This window comes from Erpetoichthys calabaricus, chromosome 14, assembly GCF_900747795.2.
Source record: "Erpetoichthys calabaricus chromosome 14, fErpCal1.3, whole genome shotgun sequence".
Lineage (NCBI taxonomy): Eukaryota > Metazoa > Chordata > Cladistia > Polypteriformes > Polypteridae > Erpetoichthys > Erpetoichthys calabaricus.
Genome location: NC_041407.2, coordinates 76,582,926 through 76,588,263, shown reverse-complemented (window position 1 = coordinate 76,588,263; position 5,338 = coordinate 76,582,926).

Below are 5,338 nucleotides of genomic sequence, written 5' to 3'. Positions count from 1 at the left end.
CGAAGCATGCTGTATAAAATAAAGACTGATTGACTGAGAGGCTGTGACACCCAGCCAACTCCAAAGGACTGCAAAATGGGTAACAGATGGAGTGAATGATCGCTTTAAAGCACACATTCATTTTCTGAACCCAGTTTTTCAATGGTCATAGTGGCGGGAGGCCAAAGCCTGTTTTGATATAAGTTAGCCCTGGCTGTGACACCAGTTGTTTGTAGGACACCCTTAAATGCTCACTTATACCTGGTAAACTGATCTGGAAGAAAACCCATATGAGCTTTTGAAGACCGGGCATCTCCGACAGTCTGGAATCAAACAGGGTCAAAGTGCTGTAAGGTGGCAACACCAGACACACTCATTGTCACTACTGATCAAATGGTACCGAATAATAATATTCAGGGCCAGCACTTTATTATACAGTCAGTCAGTCAGTCATTGTCCAACCCGCTCTATCCTAACACAGGGTCACGGGGGTCTGCTGGTGCCAGTCCCAGCCACAAGGCAGGAACAAACCCCGGGCAGGGCGTCAGCCCACCGCAGGGCCCACACACACACCCACACACCAAGCACACACTAGGGACAATTTAGGACCGCCAATGCACCTAACCTGCATGTCTTTGGACTGTGGGAGGAAACCGGAGCACCTGGAGGAAACCCACACAGACACGGGGAGAACATGCAAACTCCACGCAGGGAGGACCCGGGAAGTGAACCCCGGTCTCCTAACTACGAGGCAGCAGCGCTACCACCGCGCCACCATGCCACCCCTTTATTATACAGTATTACTAAAATAGATTAATAAAACAAGGCAAATTTTAACCCCCTGTCCCCCCTCATCTTTATCCTAATTAAGCATGAACTGATACACTTAAACCACATATAATACATATTGTGAGGCAGGCTTCATAACACAATAGTCCCGCAATAATAATAACATATAATATTTTGGAAATTTTATTTGAAAATTGCTATAAAACAAACACACAAAATAGGCATTGTCAAAGAAATACAAAAGAGACACAAAAAGGTTTGGGGCAGCCTCCCAATATTCTTGAACCTGGCTACAAAATTTTGGTAAATTGATTGTACAATTGCGTACAGATTGGAGTCCAAAACAGAACTGACTGGTTGAGGTCAAGATGGTGGTTTTATAGCAAGGCAGAGAAAGTGATGTCATTGGGGCCGGGGCCGGAAGTGACATCATTGGGGTCGGGGTTTTGGATCAGGCCAGGCGGAATGTTTCATAAGTGGGCTGCAGTGGAAAGAGAGAAAGGATTAGCTCACTCTGCCACCCACTGGTCTGGCGTGGAATTACCCTCATTTGAGCCCGTTAGCTGCCTCTCATGCGCAAGTGTGTGATAGCATGAAAAACTATAAAGTGTACTTCAGGCACATTAAGCACAGTGTTAACGGCTTCCTCATCCAGTTGTGCTCTTATGCGGAGGAGCACTGCAGTCGTCGGGTAGAGGGGTCCTTTCATCATATTGGCTGGCCTACCACTGACTAAGCGGTGGAATGACCAGTATGGGGAGGCAGCTTGATGGCCGAGGTCTCCAGGACTGTGAACACATCAGAATCGTATTATGTGATATCATCTACTCATGCATTTTGCTCCATACCTATAATATTACTATTGTATTATCGTATTGTATTGAGTTATTGCTTGTGTTCTGTTCTGTGTAGTGTATTGTATTTATCCCCTTCTCTTTGACACCCACTGCATGCCCAACCTCCCTGGAAAGGGGTCTCTCTTTGAACTGCCTTTCCCGACATTTCTTCCATTTTTTTCCCTACAAGGGTTTTTTTCTTGTCTTCTTCGAGAGTCAAGGCTGGGGGGGGCTGTCAAAAGACAAGGCCTGTTAATGCCCAATGCGGCACTCCTTGTGCGATTTTGGACAATGCAAGAATAAATTGTATTGTGTTGTATTATGCTTTGCATAGAAGAGCCAAAGATGCAAGAGAAAATGTCCTGAGGAAGCCATTTAACACCATGCTTAATGTGCCTAAAGTACGTCTGTATGACAAACTTAGAGAAATGAAACAAGATAAATAGGCCTTAAAGAGATAAAGAAATACATTTAACACCAAAATGTAGATTCTTGCAACGGTGTTTGAAGTTCACTTTTTAGCATCTTATCCATTTTGATGGCTACAACGGCTGCTGTGAGCTCCAGTCTTGGAGTTGTGCCACTCTTGAACACATTTTTCACTGCTTTTGTTTGACCTCCCCCTCCTCCAAAACAATATTTTTATTGAGTTTAGTAATTGTGAAATTGAACATAAAATAAAAATGTGCTCGTTTCACTCATCCCAGACACTTTTCTAAGTAACTTGTCAGCTTTAAACAGTGTACTAAATGTCCTTATCTATCTTTTTAGTAAACACACACAGTACTAACTAAGAGGCATTTAACAGACATATTAAAAATATTCCAGAAATTAGAAAAACTTTACAAAATGTCAAATCAATACGTAGACAATGCGACATGTGAAAATCATGAATAATAATATCATGTGCGGCACTGTAGTTTTAGTTTCATGATGTTCATGCATTGTTTTGAGTCTTGCAAGCTCACAGTGTGGCACGATGAACTGCGCTGTGAGGAATTTGAAACTTTTAAAAGGAAAACATTTCTGAACATTTTGAAGGCAGAATATATATAAGGCACTGGATGTTTATGTAATTCTTATCTCTCATTTTTTGAATGTTTATTCTGTCATTTAAAACAATTCTGTCGCTTGTAAATGACACACTACCCAAAGTGCCGTCTGAGGCAATTGCCTGTTCGCCTCACCCCACGCTTAGGCCCTGACATTGATGAATTAAAGTGAATAATTTATTTTATAGACAGTGTCTTAGAAGACACGGGTTGACTGGCACCCCTGCCATGGTGGATTGTTCCTTACCTGGTCAGGAAGCCATGATAAAGGAAGGATATTGATGAACGGGCATCCCGATGGGTTGTTTAATGGTGCTTTTCCTGGTCAGGAGGCCATTATGAAAGGAGGACAGAGCGTGACTGCATAATTCCCCCAGTACACCAGGTGGCGGTGTCCCTCAGGTATGGATCCTGTTTGGACTCCCGCTTGGGAGTTATAGTTTTGCTGGGCAGCCCTGTTGGGGTTCTCAAGTGTCACTAGGGGGAGCTGCTGGAAGCAGGCTCCCCTGTTATGGAGAGATTCCACCCAACCCGGAAGTGCTTCAAGGAGGCAATCTTGTTATACCTAAAGTACTCCAGGTTTCATGTTGAAAAGCAGCAGTCAGAGTCGGGAGGAGGTGGACGTGGAAAAGGAGAGAAACAAAAAGAAATGGAACAGATTTGTTACTGATTTACCAGGTGATAAAAACCTGTAAAGTGTTTTTTGTTTACATAAAAATTTCTTTCCTTGAACCCGTGACTGTGTGGTTTGGTTGTCTCTGGGTATTTGGGGTGCAGACGCACTCCCCACAGTGCTGAAACACTGAAACTCACAAGAGCGGAATTTGGGGGTGGCAAGTGGGCCCCGTTTTTGAGGTCCGCGTGTCCTGTTCGAGCAGACTTGTCAAGTTATATTCTCCAGTATATATTGTAGAAGAATAATACTTCAAAGGACCACAAAAAAGAGTTGGGGACTGTCCCCGTATAACATCCAGTGGACAAGGAATGCAAGAAGTCAAATAAATTGCAGTTAAATTTCTTTACAGTCATTCGACAAGAACAGTACAGAATAATGGCGTTTATATACAGTAAAGATGGTGGATGGACATGAGTTGTCCGGATATGTCATTTGCTGTAAGCCAGAAGTGACGTCATGGTGAAGGCACCGGAAAGTGACGTCATGGTGGAAGTGCCGGAAGTGACATCATCAGGAAGGCACTGGAAGTGACGTCATGGTGAAAGCACCGGAAATGATGTGGTCTTGAGGAATCAAAGGCGGAAGTGACGGTTGGATGCCATCTTTGGAACCTGGAAGTTAGAAAGGTATTTTTAATTTTCTTCTTTTGGTCTGATGAGAGAGAGAGAGAGAGAGAGAAGCGTTAGTACCATAAATCAACCCGTTGTCTCGTGATATTTCACTCACCTCCAGGCTTGTTGACTGTCTCCTAAGCATGCGTGTGTGACAATATATATATATATATATATATATATATATATATATATATATATATATATATATATATATATGTATTTGAGATGCTTCTAAGAGGAACCCTTTTAAAATCCCTCTTCAAGGTCAAATTCCATACATGTACGTCTTTGAAAACATTCCATAGTCCACCTTCATCACCTGAAAAGGGTCGCCAGTATAATCCCTTCCTAAAATAGGTAGAGCCCATTAGTCGCTGGGTTGGCTTCTCCTATCTATAGAAAAAGACATTGCATCCAGATTAGACTACGAAGATGTCATCAATGACTCTTCCAATCAGAAGGCAAGAAATGTGGATTTTCGTCTCTGAACCTGGAAACCGGTAAGAGATTTCATGATGATACCTCTACGTCAATTTCACACTTCCTGTCAAAAAACACTGAAACTCACATTTTATTTGTAAGCCATAAACATGTCTGAATATTAGTGCACAAAAACATGTATCGCTAATGATAACCGTCTGACATGACATCAACGTGAGTTATAACTATGATATCTGCATATCGAGACTCAGAGTATACTTGCAATTTGGGTACTTTTCTAGAAAAAGCCCTGCTAACACCGCATCGCATTTCGCATGTCGTGGTATTGTCATGAATTATGAATTGCACTTTTTTAATAGATTATATCATTATATTTTGATAAAGTCTGCATGTTATCTTGCAAAAATTTAGCTGAATACTGTAATGAGAAAATCCAGTGTATGATAACATTACTTTTATTAAATTCGCTCGCAAGTTTATACAGTCCACACATACCGGTAACAGTGTTTGATGTAACCAGCCTCGCGTGGAGTTGGTCAGCCCCAGGCCCTGCACACCCCTAACGCTGCCTCTGCCCCACAGGTCACAACAGTCATACATTAGGATGTTGCCAGTATGCTGTTTTCAGGTTAGACAGTAAACGGCCATCTGTTACATAAGACCAAAGTTTACTTTGCATTCATATTGTGCCTAAATTATGACATTCACTTCCTTACGAATTGTTATAAGAGAAAAACACTAATGGCAAAATGTTCAAACAAAATGAAAAGCTCAGTATGTGTTTAAAAACAACATCTTTCTACTTTGACTGGTGGACACACATAAGCAAGACAGCAGAACTTGTGATGCCAGCCAGGTAACTCCGTTTAATGCATATGCCAAACAAAAGCATAAAGAGGTGCACTGTGGTACACCTGAAAAGGCAGCTAACCCAAAATCAGCTCACACAAC